Source organism: Haematobia irritans, chromosome 1 (genome assembly GCF_050003625.1).
Source record: "Haematobia irritans isolate KBUSLIRL chromosome 1, ASM5000362v1, whole genome shotgun sequence".
NCBI lineage: Eukaryota > Metazoa > Arthropoda > Insecta > Diptera > Muscidae > Haematobia > Haematobia irritans.
The window spans coordinates 84,398,093-84,414,585 of record NC_134397.1 but is presented as its reverse complement, the minus strand read 5'-3'; the positions used below and the strand labels follow the sequence as shown (position 1 = coordinate 84,414,585).

At 32.0% G+C, this 16,493-nt stretch overlaps 1 protein-coding gene across 2 annotated transcripts in view; it reads left to right on the top strand.

Annotated features, from left to right (window-relative positions):
- Nucleotides 1-16,493, top strand: part of LOC142221317 (trypsin-1) — a 39,642-nt gene that overhangs the window by 20,674 nt on the left and 2,475 nt on the right. The gene's annotated exons all lie outside the window — the stretch shown is intronic.

The window sequence follows — 16,493 nt, the reverse complement described above, 5'->3', positions numbered from 1 at the left end:
TATATATTTGGCAAAATGTCACAAAACATTGAATTCGGACACACCTTAAGAAGTGATGAAAAACCAGTGCAACGACTATTAAAATGGTGGACATCCGTGCTATGACAAGCCAGTGCTAAATTCATCGCTTCTGCGCCAATTTTGCACCACGGGCCGTTTTTGGACCACATTTAGCCCCATATATACCGATCTCCCGATTTAACTTCTTGGGCTTCCCAATTTTCATATGATGTTGGTATCTTTCCTCTAACTACAATGCAACAATTAGTCCATATCAGTCTATAACTACCCAGCAAAAACTCTCATTACCCGGTAACCTTGTATGTAAACCTGTTTAAAAAATAATAACCAATTATTAATTGTCATCGCTCCGGATTACATTTACATACGTATGTCCTAGGAGAAAAGTACTTCTCCCCAGGCATACCTTTGGCCATGAAATAAGTAGTGCTTTTAAAGTATATAATCACCTAATATGGAATCACTTATTCGTAGATATACCAAAGTTTGCGAAATAGCCACTTATTGTCTCAGGCAACCAAATATCGAAAATATTGACATCTCTAGCCGATTACAATGGATCAAAATATGGCGAGTAATGCTCTAATATGAACATTACTTGGATAGAAACGAATATTGTAGAAATAAACAAAAATGTAACAAATCATCTAAATAAGATTTATATATCCCTTTTTATAAGGCAAATGACAGTTGAAATCTAGTGAAGTCGATTTTGAAAGTGTAATGTGAATGTGGAACTAAACTAACTAAACAAATATAATTAAATTTTTTTCTCTTGAAAATTTTGTCAACATTTTATTTCTATAAAAAAAATTTGTCAAAATTTTATTTCTAAAAAAAATTTTGTCAAAATTTTATTTTTATAGAAAATTTTGTCAAAATTTTATTTCTATAGAAAATTTTGTCAAAATTGTATTTCTGTAGAAAACGTTGTCAAAATATTATTTATATAAAAAATTTTATTTCCATAGACAATTTTGTCAAAATTTTATTTCCATAGATTTTGTCAAAATTTTATTTCTATTGAAAATTTTGCACATGTGTTTTTGTTGTTGTAGGAATGTTTGAGTTTTGCCCGGTTTTGTTTGGCATGCTTCAGTTGTATATACAGAAAAAAATTTCACGAACATTTTTCCAATTAAAATCTTAATTGAGTTGTAAAAAATATTCAATGAAAAATTTAATTGAATCAAAAAATTTTTTAATTGAAATATAAATCAATCACACAAATTAATAGCATCAATTAATTTTTCAATTGAGTGTCAATTAGTTTTTTAATTGATGCTATCGTTTCTGTGATTGAAGACATTTCAAATAAAAAATTAATTGGATCAATGAATTTCGTGATTGAATCAAAAAAATATTTTTTTTGTGTGTAGTTGGCGTAATCTGTTATATCTTTATAGCAGGTATGCAACAGGGGAATATAAAAGTATGGAATATTTTGGTTTTTTGAGATATATTAGCGTTTGCTTATTAAACCTTTTAAGTGAGTTATTAATACTTTGGCGATGGGATGTACGATAACGATCGGTAGCTTGGAAAAAAGTCATTAAGAATGTTCAATATTTAAGAAAAAATGCTGAAATGGAAAGTATATGGAAATTCTTTTATAGATATCTAATTTCGTATTATTTCATGTAAAAAATAAATATTCACTTTCAGAGTAATCCTAGATGAATTTGGAAAATTTTTTGTTACACCTCAGCTGATAGTTTAATCGTATATTGGTAAGTATTCTTTTTAAAAATGTGGGTTTTTTGGTTTTAGTCATATTATTATTAGTTAATTAAATTTTTTGGAAACCAGTTTAATGTTTTTCTTGTAAAAAAATATTTGATTTCAGAGCAACCCTAGATAGATTCCAACATATTTTTATATTTCGAATTGGTAAGTTTTCTTTTGAAAAAACTTATTATTACTCCTCTGCTTATAATTTAATAGTGGATTGGTAAGGTTTTTTAACTTTTTTATAACCAGAATATTTAGTTTTTTATTTTATTATATATTTAATTAGAATTTTTTGGAAACCAATTTAATGTAATATATTTAATTTCAGAGTAACCCTAAATGAATTTGGACAAATTTTTATATTTCCCTCAGCGTATAATTTAATAGGCAAGTTTTCTTTTACAATTTTGGCTTTTAACTAGAATATTTAGTTTTTTTGTCCTTCACATCAACAACAACACATGTTTTTGAGTTAAAATAGCTTACTTTATTATTTCTCTAATTGTTCAGGTACAAATTTTATGAGAAACGATTACCAAAGAAAAGTTGAGTTCCTTATACCATTTCATAAAATGATCCCAAATATGGTAAGTTACAAGCTTATATGAAGAATTAAAAACAAATATATATTTTTTATTACATGGTGTTAATTTTTAACAATTTTCATTACTCCTTCCATTTTTTTCAGCAAGATATGTGAAAAATATACTTTCAATAAAGAACTAAGGATAAGTCAAAATGTTAAAAAAAAACTCCTGTTTTGTTAATATATGTAGATTTTCATAACAGTATACCAGTTTGTTTATCCTTTAATTATTTAATTTCTCTGTATTTTGGAAAGATTTATTTACAATAATTTATTCGTCGTCATTTTAAAGAGAATGTTAACAAAATTTTATTATCGTGTTTCCCAAAAAAAATAGTCAAGTTAACTCAAATAATAAAGGTTTTTAACTTGGTAGGTGTGTAAATATCTTATGGTTTTGTAAAATTGAACTAAAATGCAATGCCATAAATGAACTAAAATTTAAGAGAATTTTAAACTAGACAAGCAGAAAAAATCTTAAGGGATAAATCATGGTCAATTTTACTACAGTTAATTCATTTTGCAATGGAAAAGGGTTCACTGTTTTTTCATAGTATGTTTGCAATTCAAATTACAAGTGCTCTACAATGAATCATATCATATCTGCAATTTCATGCGTTAGCTAGGGTTGCAAACGAGTTTGATTTGGCTTGATTGTCAAGTTTTTTTTATGCGTGTCAAGTGTCAAGTGAAAAAGTGATTTGTCAAGATTCTTGTAAAGGTGAGTATTAAGTTCGTGTTAAGCCGCTAAAATCACCGTTTGTCACGATTACTTTTCTCTAATAATCCAATAAAAATAATACAAACTTTGTGAAAAGTTGCTTTGTGATATTCCCCATCAAATTTTAATGAAATTTGTATCAAAGAGGTACAATTTTATACTGTTTTTAGGCCGGTATGCACCTCTCGCGAAATTTTCGGTAGCAAAAATTTATTTAAGTCTACAACAAAAAAACAGGGCTGTATACACTAATTTTAAACCAGCTAATCGCTTTTAAAAATTGTTAATATATGTTCCAAATATTCCTCAAATAAATTGTTTATTATTTACAGACCTTTTAAAACTTTTACGCACACAATGATTGTAATAAATTAAATTTTTGCTGCCAAAATATGATTTTGACAACCCTGTTATTTTCATTAGAGGTGCGTACCAGCTTACGAAATTGAACGCTACCGAAAATTTCGTTAGCATAAATAGCAATGCATTTCTTATGGGAATTTTTCGCTAGAGGTGCATACCGGCCTTTTACTGATTTAATTTCGTTTTTTGCGGCTAAGCTCGAAATTAATACCCACCTTAACAGCATATTTCTAATATCCAAATTCTACTCTTCGTTCGCACACAAAACGAAAATCAGCTGATTTCGGTTTCTCTAAGCTCTATGTAAAGGTGTGTACTATGTATCGGGGGCCCCCCTAGCTAAAATTTAATAGACTAAACTTATAGGTTCAATTAATGTTTTATTTTATAAAAATGAATAAAAAATCAGACATCAAGATAACTAGACAATTAATATCACTAGTTTACACTCAAAACGTACACTTGATGAAAATCAACTTTTCTTATATATTTTTAGCTGCTGAATTCGAAAAAAAATGTTTAAAAATTTTTTATGGAACAGTTTTTGAGATATCCCGTTATTTTTAAATTTTTGCTCTTTTTTCACTAAACACAATATATCTCGAGTTAGAAATGTCCGATTATAACGTGGCACTTAAATGAAAGGTAATAAGATGACGAATAATCGTGTGTAATTTGATCTGTGATAAGTTAAGTAGTTCAAAAAATATCAATGCGAAACATCAAAATTTTCAAAAAAAGTCTTATTTTACAATGGACTTTTTCCGCCAGAAAAGTATAAACCATTTAAAAAAAATCTCTTCATGGTCGTATAGACGATACTCTAACGTAACTAATAAGACCAACTAGAAGAAAAACGAAAAATGACAAAGATATAAGCACTTTATTTTCGCGATTACTTTTCCTGAAATAATAATAGTAATACTAATCAAAATTATAAATGAAAAAAGACATATTCCTGTAAAGACTTGCCAAAATCTAGAGAAAAAGAAATTGCACATCAATTGAGTTAATCTATCTGATTTATATTGTTAGGTTAGGTTAGGTTAAGTGGCAGCCCGATGTATCAGGCTCACTTAGACTATTCAGTCCATTGTGATACCACATTGGTGAACTTCTCTCTTATCACTGAGTGCTGCCCGATTCCATGTTAAGCTCAATGACAAGGGACCTCCTTTTTATAGCCGAGTCCGAACGGCGTTATTTATATTGTTACGTCTTTATATTGAGACATGTTCCAATCCCATTCCGAATAGCACATTGGCCTGTGTTCGTGAACGTAGAATTATGTATGACAGATTTATATGACAGCACAATCTTTGTTATATGCTCATCCCAGTCCCGTTGGTCTTTATCCACCACTTTTCGAAAATGTTCTTCCAGCGTGCGATTAAACCTTTCGATCATGACATCAAACTGTGGATGTAGTCCTTGTTTTCTTGATACCAAGGAGACACACATCTCTTTGAATATGGCCGATTCAAAATTTTTTCGTTGGTCAGATTAAATCTCGGACTGCACCCCGTAGCGACATATCCAGTTCTTGTCGACTACGTCCACAATCGTCTTCGCCCTTTCGCCTTCATGCACCTCTCGTAATTTGCCAACCATTCAGCATTTGATTTCTGGCATCCAACCCAGTAAAATTGTGGAATTCCGTCGAAACTTCCTTTACCTTGGAATCTGGTACGGCTATCAAGTTTCGGCTATGCTTGCCATCTTCACTTTCCCATTTACGTTGAGGGGTTCCATTGACCAGACATGGACTGTCCCATTGAGCCCAGTATGATTTCATAAGTGGGCTTTCGGCTGCGATGTCTTTCTTGCTGGGCTTCTTATTCTCTTCTTTTGCCAAAATAATTTTGCTCAAAATGGGATCTTTATGCTGTTCTCTTGGCCAGTCCACTCCAGATTTTATGTGTAACAGGCGGATAGCAACAATTTCCTCATTGTGTTCAGCATTCGAGCGGTGCTTGCACTCTATACTGCAAGGCCGACATGACAAAGAGTCAGTGTGTTTTCCACCCTTTCTATGCTCGATACAGAAATCGTAGCTTTGGAGTCTCTCGATCCAATGTGCCAGTTTAGCTTCCGGATTCTTGCATTGAAGCAACCATCGTAGAAATTCTACGAACCACAAATTTATTATCCAATTCCACTATTTGGCTTCCAATATAGTCCACGCGTTTCTCCATACCTTCCGAAATTTGTTGTAACTTTTCATTAATAATTCTTGAATTTTCGTCCACCTTTCTGGAATTCTCTTCAATAATTTTTCTGGAATTTTCGTTTAATTTTAAATTATTTATCCAAATTTCTACAGTTTTCTTCAATTTTTCATTGAGCATTGATGTGTAATCCACAACATTCGAAGCCACAGATGGAGTTTCGATACTGCTTGTATTAACGAGTATTGATTCATCAACGTCTTCCTTATAATCAAACTCATGCGTCTCGATATCTATTTTTCGCCGTTCGAACTCTTCCAGTAGTCGCTTTTGAAATTGAGCCTTGTTTCCTGCAGTAGACAACTCCAGTCTGTTCAATTCCTTTTTCAGGTCTTCCACTCGCAGCTCATTAAACTTCATTGTAGATTTTTATTTCGTTATCACTTCTGACACCAATTGTTACGTTTTTATATAGAGGCGTGTTTAATAACCCGATAATTAAAACACAGTTCTTTTCAAATAAAGACAATCTACAATTTATTTGCTTAACTGATAGGTTTCTCTTATTTGTGTACTGTTCGACTTTTAGTTTACGACAGACATGACTTGCTCCATCTGCCAGAGGTTTTATAGCCAAGCCATAACGATTTGGAATATTCTAGCAAGATGGTTGTAGAATATACTACAACCATCTTGTATGTCTCGTCCAGTCTTGTGTACAACCATCTAGAAAAATGTACAAGTTTCTCGTAATTCGTCCGGCAGATGCCGCACATATTTATCTGGTTATGTTCATAGTCTTTCCTACAATCATGTAGAAGAATCCACAAGCTCATATCTGGCAGATGTCGCATATATTCATCTGGTTATGCTCATAGTCTTGCCTACAACCATCAAGCATCTCGTAATTCATCTGGCAGATGGTTATGCTCATATTAATACAACAATAACAATAGGCAATGAAAATAACAAAACAACAGGGGTTACTTTACTATGAGCGACTAAGAACACAAAATATGTTTAGGAAAGTACTAGAAGATAGAGATGATTTTGACAAGTGATGACGTAATCTGATCGTTACAATTTGAAATTTTATATTAACGGAAACTAATTTAAATAAACTTAAATCTTGAAATGTCAAATTCGTAACAATATTGAACTGTTTTTATAAAATAAACGCGAAAATATCAACGCGAAATGCGAACATAGTACTTACCCTAAACGACAAGTGAGACGAAAATAAATTCGAACGAAAACGTAACGTTGCAACTAAAATTGGGTTTCTCTAACTCCATTCGTTCGCATTTTGTCGAACAGAAATGTGAAAACCACTCACTTTGCCTTACGTTTTGTGGAAAAAGGTACTCATATATAAGAACAAACTTTTCGAGTGATTGAAATAATTGAGAAATGTTAATATTGTCATATTAACATTTGACAGTAACGTAAGTCATGCGAACGAACGGAAGGAAACCTCTCAAAAAACAAAACAAAATAGTGAACCCTATATTTCACTAAAGCCGATTTAATTTTATTTTAGTTCATGGAATTATTACGTTTTAAGAAAATTTCGATGACTGTAATAATTTTTAGCGTACGTTAAAGTAACTAAAAAAGAGAAATAAATTGTACCCAAATGAAGCATAAAGATTAGTTAAATTCGTATCCCCACAAAATAGATCACAATTTCTTAAAATTTTTTCTTTTTTTTTATTTTTGTATAAAGGTGAGTATTAAGTTCGAGTTTAGCCGCTAAAATCGCAATTTTTTCACGATTACTTTTCTTTAATAATACTTTTTAAGGAATACAAACATTGTGAAAACTTGCTTTGCGCTGTTCCCCATCAAGTTATAATAAAATCTGCAACTAATATGTATAATTTTATGCCTTCTTTTACTGTTTTAATTTTCACTTTAGTGAAAAAACTCGAACTTAATACCCACATTAACTTTGCAATTTCAGATGCTTGTAAGCAAATCCGCACAACAAACATTAGCTAAATAGATGAAATTGGGCAACAATTCAATGAATATAGCAACTTATGCCACATATATCCTTCATGTGGATAGAAAACATGGAAATTGAAATTAATTAGTTTTGGTTCTACTAACATAGAATATTACTCTTTTAAAGCAATAACTAACTACCGACAAGTAACTGCATCCAACGTGCGAATAAAAATATTTCCTTTATTGTATATCATAAGCCATAGTTTTGTGTAATATAATAATAATTTTTTGAAATAAAGTACTAGTGGTTATAGAAAATTTACTTGTACTGTACAAAAAATTTCTTAGTTGCATATGGGCTTGTTGTACCTTTTATTCCTTAATTTCTCTCCTTTTTTGAAAATTATACTGACAAACAGTTCATTTGACACCAATTTCTTATTATAGGTTTCCCAAAAAATTTTTCATTTTTCCGTAAACCGGAACATTTTTTGAATGAGTGTGAGTACATTCTTCCCACAGCTTCGTAATAATGAACTAAAATACGATGCAATACATGAACTAATTTATAAGAAAATCCTGAACTTATCTAAATGAAAAAAAATGTTGACCATTTTTTTAGAAAAAGCCACATAACTTCTTTCTGTCGTACCATTTTTTTTTTATAGATTTCTCCCAATATTTTTTACTTGTTTCTTATATAAAACCAAATAAAATACGTTTTAAGCTTTTATCGGTCATTTGGGTCAAGTAATATAGGAGTTCTTCTCCTCCCGAAATCGAATTTTTCAAAAAGAAAAAATTTTGTTTTCAAAAATCCTCATTTAGCAAAACACCGATTGCTAAGCCGATGTCTTTCCCAAAAAGTCCTATGTGTCCACTAACTAACTATAAACATCTGATAAATATGCAAATTACAAAAAATAATGTTTTTTCAACATATGTCCCCACTTTGGGGATTTTTGATACCAATTTTGGGAATGGTGTATTTAGCAATAGTTTTTAAAACCATTTTCTCTGCAAAAATCAATAAAAATCATAATGATATTGCAATTAGTTCAAAAGTTATTAAGGTTTCAATTCATATTTTTAATTCCCAAAAAATCGGAATTTTCGAATAAAAATTGTTCCGTGCCCCAAAATCTTCGAATTTTCGTGTTCCTTGTTCTTGTCAATTGCATAGGAATAAAGCTCTCTCAAATACCTTTCCAACGATGTATTATATTAAGCCCGTGCTGAGCTAAATGCGCGAAAAATTTGCACTAAACGTTACTAACTTGGGTAAAATAATGCATTTCTGCAAATGTATGTTACGTTTATATGGGTGCTATATCTAAATCTAAACCGATGAAATTCGGCACGGCGATACTTTCAAATATATTTATTGTGCAAAATTTGAAGTAAATCAGAGAAAAATATGGCTTCTGGATCCATATTAGTGCTTATCGGGCGTAAGATATATATGCGGGCTATATCTAAATCAGAACCGATTTCAACCAAACTCGGCATGCGTAGCTGTTCTGGGGCCATACAAAATACTTACAAAATCCGGTGTTACTGCAAAACCCAGAGCTTTGCTTAGTTTTGCTTTCAATTTTACACTAGGAGTCTAATTAGTAGTACAGTCAAGTGGAAATCGATTCAGTTTTAGATAGATCCCATATAACATATATCTATTGTCCGATATATGTACACTTACATGGCCATCGGGAACTAAATAATCATGCAATGCAGTTAAGAAAATTACGAATCCACTCTAGTTTCAAAATACTGACCCCACTTTGCCAAAATGTTGCAAAAAAAAAAAAAATAAATTGTGATGCCCATATCTTGTTAACAGTAAAAGATAATCGCACACGCACGTAATTTTTTTGTAGAGCTTTACAAGTTCTATACAGCAAAGAAATCATCGAAATCGGTCCAAAATTGCGTTGACAGCTAAAATAAATTGCATTCCCCCGAGACGGACAATTTTCAACGCCTACAGGTCCGCCCAACTAGGGATCCAACTAGGGATCCACAAATTTGAAACCTTACAGAAAAACATTTCAGCTTTCACACAAAGAAAAAAACTATCTTGATATCTTTATCCGTTCAAAAGTTGCAGAATTATTTCCAAAAAAAAGCGATTTGGAACCACTGTGCGGTGGTCTATACCCTGTCAATAATGTAGGTGACAATTTTAGGTTTTTCAAAGTTTCTCAAAGTGGTTCCACCATAATGTGAAAGACCGTTCGAACTAGGCTATGGAGGTTAATGCGCAATCGAACTGCACTCAGTGATAAACAAAAGTCCACCACTTTGGTATCATAATTGACTGAAAAGTCTAAGGGAAAATGAAGTTATGGGTCACCACTATACCTAACCTAGGTAAAAAGGAGGGTCTAAGTTTCCGTGTATCATACATGCTAGCATATACCAAAACCAGTTTTCAGCTTGTGGTACTCAATAACTTCTTTGTTCCATCAAACCGAATCATATCCGATATGGCGATTTCTATATCTTGTAAAAGAATAGAATTTGACATAAACAGAGTTCCAAAGACTCTTTTTCGTCAAAATACGGCAGCATACACAATCATCCGCTGTTCTTACTCGGCACAGATATGTCCCCCACTCTAGGTGCCTGGTAATGAATCGTACGACGTTTCTGTTCTTCATCCTCTTATCATTAAGTAGTTCTTCAATCTTTTTCTTGTTTGGGCCACCCATAGTAGTTTCGTCGCCCTTCCGACTGTTCAAAATTTTGGTTTTCGATGAGGATCATGTAACATGTTTGTCGCAAACAATCTATTTTCTCGGAAATTATGTATCTGATTTTGGAAACATTATGTTGTTGTCGAGAAAACAACATTTTTTTTACTAAAACTGTTCCATTTTCCCCATCCAGCAATAACATTTTTCACTTAAAACGTTTTTGATGTGATCGCATTCCACCTCTGCCTGTGACATATAGGTATAACATCCTGCACTAAAGATATTGACTATCTGTATGAAATTGCATATATATTGCTATATTACGTAATTTTTTCTCCATGGAGAACAAGTCACTGCAGTGATCAGAATTGAACGAATTCGGGATCATAACTCCATATACCACAATTCTAACATATCAAAAAATTGTTATCCTTGTTCAAATTAAATCATGCAACGAAGGGTTTAATATATTGAAAGTAAATAATTATTTTTAACAATAAGACGTTCAAGAATTAGATACAATCGTATTAATTGTTTAAAATAGTAAATGTTAATCAATTTTAATTCTAAAGTTGAGTAAAATTCATTTGTTTTGTTTGTTATTGTTGGTTTGTCCTTCAACCATTTTTTTGATTTCAAATCGTGCGTTCGCTAAACCACAAGATTAGCTCAACCAAGAGAGGAAAAGTATATTTGTCAACTTCGGGTAATTCACTAAAGCGAAGTAAATTACACTCGAATCTCCCGAAAAAACGGTTTTTTATAGTCGGCTTTGCCGTGGTACAAATAATTTACAAAGTAGCATCGCTAGCCCAAAAATATCAGCAACAATGTCAAACTACCACAGTTGTGTTCCTTTATCCATTACTACTTTTATTACATGTAAAGTAGAGGAACGCAACTAATATGTTTTGAAATTTTTTTTAGTATACCTCATGTATAATAAATACTTACTCAAGGTCTACCATATAAAGGGTGATACGGTCAAAATTTGTTCAAGGGGAAACGCGTGTAAATCGGTGAAATCGTTTATTTAAAAAATCAAATTAAATTTCTTTTTCAAGTTCAATTAGTATAAAATTCAGGAAAATATTCAGTTAGGCTTTCGCTTTTCCAAATCCGAAATGCCGGGCCTCACGCTTGACACCTGCCATCAGATTTTGTACAGCCACCTTGTCCACCTTCTTCGCCGCAGAAAGCCAGTTTGCCTTGAACTGCTGCTCGTTCTTAGCAGTTTTTTTGGTCTTCTTTAGGTTCCGCTTGACAATAGCCCAGTATTTCTCAATTGGGCGGAGCTCTGGCGTGTTGGGAGGGTTCTTGTCCTTGGGAACCACCTGCGCGTTGTTGGCGGCGTACCACTCCATGGCCTTTTGACCGTAATGGCAAGATGCCAAATCCGTCCAAAACAGTACGGAACAACCGTGTTTCTTCAGGTAAGGCAGCAGACGTTTATTCAAATACTCTTTCACTAAATTTCTTGGTTGACAGTCCCGGAAGCTATGAAAATGCTGTTTTTCAAGCCACAGGTACAGATGGCTTGCCAAACCAGATATTTCTTTGCGAACTTTGACAGTTTTATGTGCTTGAAAATATCTGCTACCTTTCCCCTTCCTTTTGCCGTATAAAACTCCTGTCCCGGAAGCTGCTTGTAGTCGGCTATGACGTAGGTTTCGTCGTCCATTAGCACGCAGTCAAACTTCGTCAGCATTGTCGTGTACAGCCTGCCGGGATCGCGCTTTGGCCGTCGTATTTTGTTTATCATCGCGATTTGGAGTCACTACCTTCTTGTAAGTCGATAGTCCGTTTTTTGGCTCGATGCACGGTTGTAGACGATACACCCACTTTAATTACATTTGTAACGGTTGATTTGGCAACTTTTAGCGATTTTGCCAGCTTTGCGTGCGAGTAGCTCGGATTTTCGCGAGCAAAATTTTGATACGCTGCTCTTCTTGCTTGGACGGCATTTTGACAACTGAAGAGTGAAATCCAAAATCAAAATAGGAGCAACATTCTACACACACACACCTTCAAAATGAGGGGTGTTCAGTTTTTTTAAATGCAAAATTGAAAGAAATACGTCAAGTTTATATTGACCAAATTTTGACCGTATCACCCTTTACGTTTATTAACTCAATTTGTCGGGTATGAAATCTAAGGACCGTTTGCAATGAATGGAGACTCCAATTTAGTAATAAATAATTCTAAAAAGCCACAAATTTAAAAAAATTTGAATTGTTAAATTGAACAATTCAGAATTAATACCGTCCCGAAATTCCGGGTGACAACCCTAGTGAGAACATAGCATTATTAACGACCTATATATAGATTGTGACAAAAATTATTTTTTATCTCAAAAATAAAAATTAAATAACAAAATAATAACGCTTTCCAAACGTTTTTTTTTTGCGTGTAGTTAGGGATGCCAGATTTTGAAGAAACAAAAAGAGCACATTCAGTTTATAAAAAGAGCACATACGAAAAAAGAAAGAACACACTTTTTCAAATAAAATAAAAACATTTAATTCCATAATAATTCATTTAAACATAAAAAAGGTTCATAACATATACATAAAATAAACCACTTTCAACTCAAGCTAAGTCATTTGTTTTGTGTTTTTGTGAAAAATGTTATTGAATTGATTACAGTTAGAACAGAGTACAAAGTGAAGAAGCAACATCGACGTGCTCTTCTTTGACTCTGATATATAAAGTAAAACACTATTTAATTAGAAAATAACGGCGTAGGAAAATCTCGTAGTGTGACATTTACGTATGCTTAGTTTACTTTTACCATTTATTAAATCGCGTTGGAGTAATATTTGTTGTGATGCATAAAAAGAGCACAAAAATAGTACTTAACTAAAAATAGAGCACTTTTGCGTGCTCTTTTGGCCTATCTTGTTTTAAGAGCACATTTTGTAAAAAAGAGCACGTCTGGCATCCCTACGTGTAGTCGCCATAAAGAATTCTGAGTCGCGCAAAAATTGGTTGAAACTGGGTACGTTATGTTAGTATAGACTTGCAACAACCATGCAAAAATTGATCCATATTGGTTCACCATATAAACCGATGATTTGACCTTCGGAACTCATAGGAAGACCACACGGATGAAAAAGACTGTTTTTCATATGTTTCCGTGTAAAAATTATACGTTTGGAGCTCAAATTTTTAGCACATTATTTTTAAGTGCAATCATATAATGTTCATATATATGTTATATATATGTTAATATCTTAGAACATCCTAGCAAAAACATTTGGAAGTTCTTCCAAAGGCACAACTTTAAAAGCACTTCCAGAAGATGCACTTCCAATGATGTTCTTTATTTAACTACCCAGGAAGTTCTTTTAATTCAATTTTTTATAACTTGATTTTTTTAAACTTTTAAAGGACAATTTTAACTTTTTTTGTTTCAAATAGGTTAAAAACAGAGTAAGAATTCATAAAATGGTACAAATCATTTAAATTTTGTCGAAAAAATGCTAAATCCTATCTGAAAAAATTGTGATTTTTTGAATATATTTGAGGTCAAATATTTCCGAATCCATTAAAAATTATAAAAATTATTTATTTGACAAAATATCACAGTTTTTTTTTAATTTACATCTAAAACATTGAATTCGGATCATACCTAAAGAAGTGATGCAAATTCAGTGCAACGGCTATTGAAATGGAGGACTTCCGTCCTATGACAAGCCCATGTTAAATTCATTGCTTCTGCGTCAATTTTGCACCACTTCCAGATCCAAAAAGAACATTTTCATTACTTTTTTGGCGACGCTTTTTTTGCTGGGATATTATGTTTGGGACATTACATTTACTTAAATATTATATACGTGAAGGAATGATATATTAATTTAGAAATTGTCTATAAACATATATGTGTTTTGAAAGAGAGGCCGAGAAAGTATAAAGAAAACCTAAAGATGACAAATGGGAGATATAACCAAAGATTATAGATTTGAGGAAGATAGGAAATTGGCTTGCGTCATACCAAATGTTGCATTTACCAGATTAGTTTATTACATGTTTGCAATCTTTTAGTTGTTTTTCGTTTTTAAATGAAAAATTTTATTTTCTTAATGAAACAATGTTAAATTTAAGGCAACAACAAAAAAATACATTTTCCCCTTTATGGAAATTTATTTCGTGCACTTAATTTCTTTTTATTTGCATTTTAATGCTGTGTCAATACTTGTCGTATACGCGTTTGGTTCGAGTATTAGACTAATCTGGTTAATGGTTCGATCTCCTCAGTAGCTAATTTCCTATCTTCCTCAAATCTATAATCTTTGGATATAACGAAAGACATCAACACAACACAGTAAGGCTAAAACAAAGATTATAGATTTGAGGAAGATAGGAAATTAGCTACTGAGGAGATCGAACCATTTACCAGATTAGTCTAATACTCGAACCAAACGCGTATACGACAAGTATTGACATAGCATTAAAATGCAAATAAAAAGAAATTAAGTGCACGAAATAAATTTCCATAAAGGGGAAAATGTATTTTTTTGTTGTTGCCTTAAATTTAACATTGTTTCATTAAGAAAATAAAATTTTTCATTTAAAAACGAAAAACAACTAAAAGATTGCAAACATGTAATAAACTAATCTGGTAAATGCAACATTTGGTATGACGCAAGCCAATTTCCTATCTTCCTCAAATCTATAATCTTTGGGCTAAAAGTCCAACATGAAGGAATATGTGAAACGTAAATATTCGTGATTGCTTGTTGACTTTTATATTTTGTTTATAAATAAATATTTGCAGTATAACATTCAAATAAATTATAAACATATTTATTTGTAATCCAACACAAGTAAAAATTAAAGTAACCAAATGGGACTTTAGAATATATATGCTTAAAGTGAAACATAATATGTTTGAACAATACAAGCAATATTTTGTTTCGACAAATCCTGAAAATATATATGATTGAAGCAAATTGTGTACATGCAATTTTTTCTGAAGGACGCGATTTTTTCTGAAATTTGGCACTCTAATTACCACATGGTTCGATTCTTTTCATAATTATTTATAAAATAAATTGTCTTATATAGGAATTTGTAATTTTTATCAAACATTCACTTCAAATGGACTAAGTCATAATTTAGAAGACAATTTTGAGATGTTTTAACATACCTTGCCATCGGCAAATGTTACCACAACCCAATTTAGTACCAAATTGAACTCTGACTAATCTAAATTTTTTAATATATGTATTAATATTAATGTGATGGAGCTTTTGATTCAGTGCACAATTCGCTGGGCAAATCTGCTCTTTAGATCTAGAGGCTTATACCGACTTAGTCTTCGCGTTACATTTGCTTCTATGAGTTTGGGAATTTCCGGATTTAAGTGATGGCGCAGACGTGTTTCATAGTTGTCTGCTGCATGCTGAATTTCATCTCTTACAGTGATGATTTTCAGATCCCTACACTGTTAGAAAAATATGTTTTTCATATGTTCCGATATAAACAAAATGTGTATATAAATATATTAATATAAATATATTTAAGTGTCCCTAAACTAGCATTATATGTTTGAATATATTATGTTTGGGACAGGAATGTTTCATAAAAATAATGAAACATTCTTGACGAAAGATATCAACATAATACAGCGAGAGATTAAAAAAAGAGCAATTTATGTGAAAGTGCTTGTATGTTGTTTCGGAAAACTGTTTTATGTGTTCATTTATTTTGGCTATGCGCTTGCCATGTTAACAAGGCTTCGCCACACATTTTGTAAGCAAACAAACTATCCACTGGTCTACGTAGCTGTTATTGTCATCAATAGACAATTATCGTTATAAGTTATATTTATGCATCATAGTATGCGGCGACAACGAGCCGATTAAACAAATTTTATTTAACAGAAACATACATTTAGTTGGGCACCATGGAGCAGTGATTGCTACGTCCGCCTTGCATGCCAAGGGTCGTGGGTTCGAACCCTGCTTCGACCGAACACCAAAAAATTATTTTTTTTTTCCACATATTCCAGATATGTTCGAAAGATTCGGAAAATATGTTCAACATTACATACTTCTATATTAAATTTTTTCTATGAAACTGTAAAATGTGTCTTATTAAAGACTTTAAGTCAGAAAAGAACAGTGCTTGATATACACGAAATGGAATGTGTTGTTGATTCAAAAATATTTTTTTTATTGAAAAATATACATTTTGTAACAAACGAATTTTGTTGGTGATAAATGTTTAAAATTTTCGAAGCAATTCAAAAAACT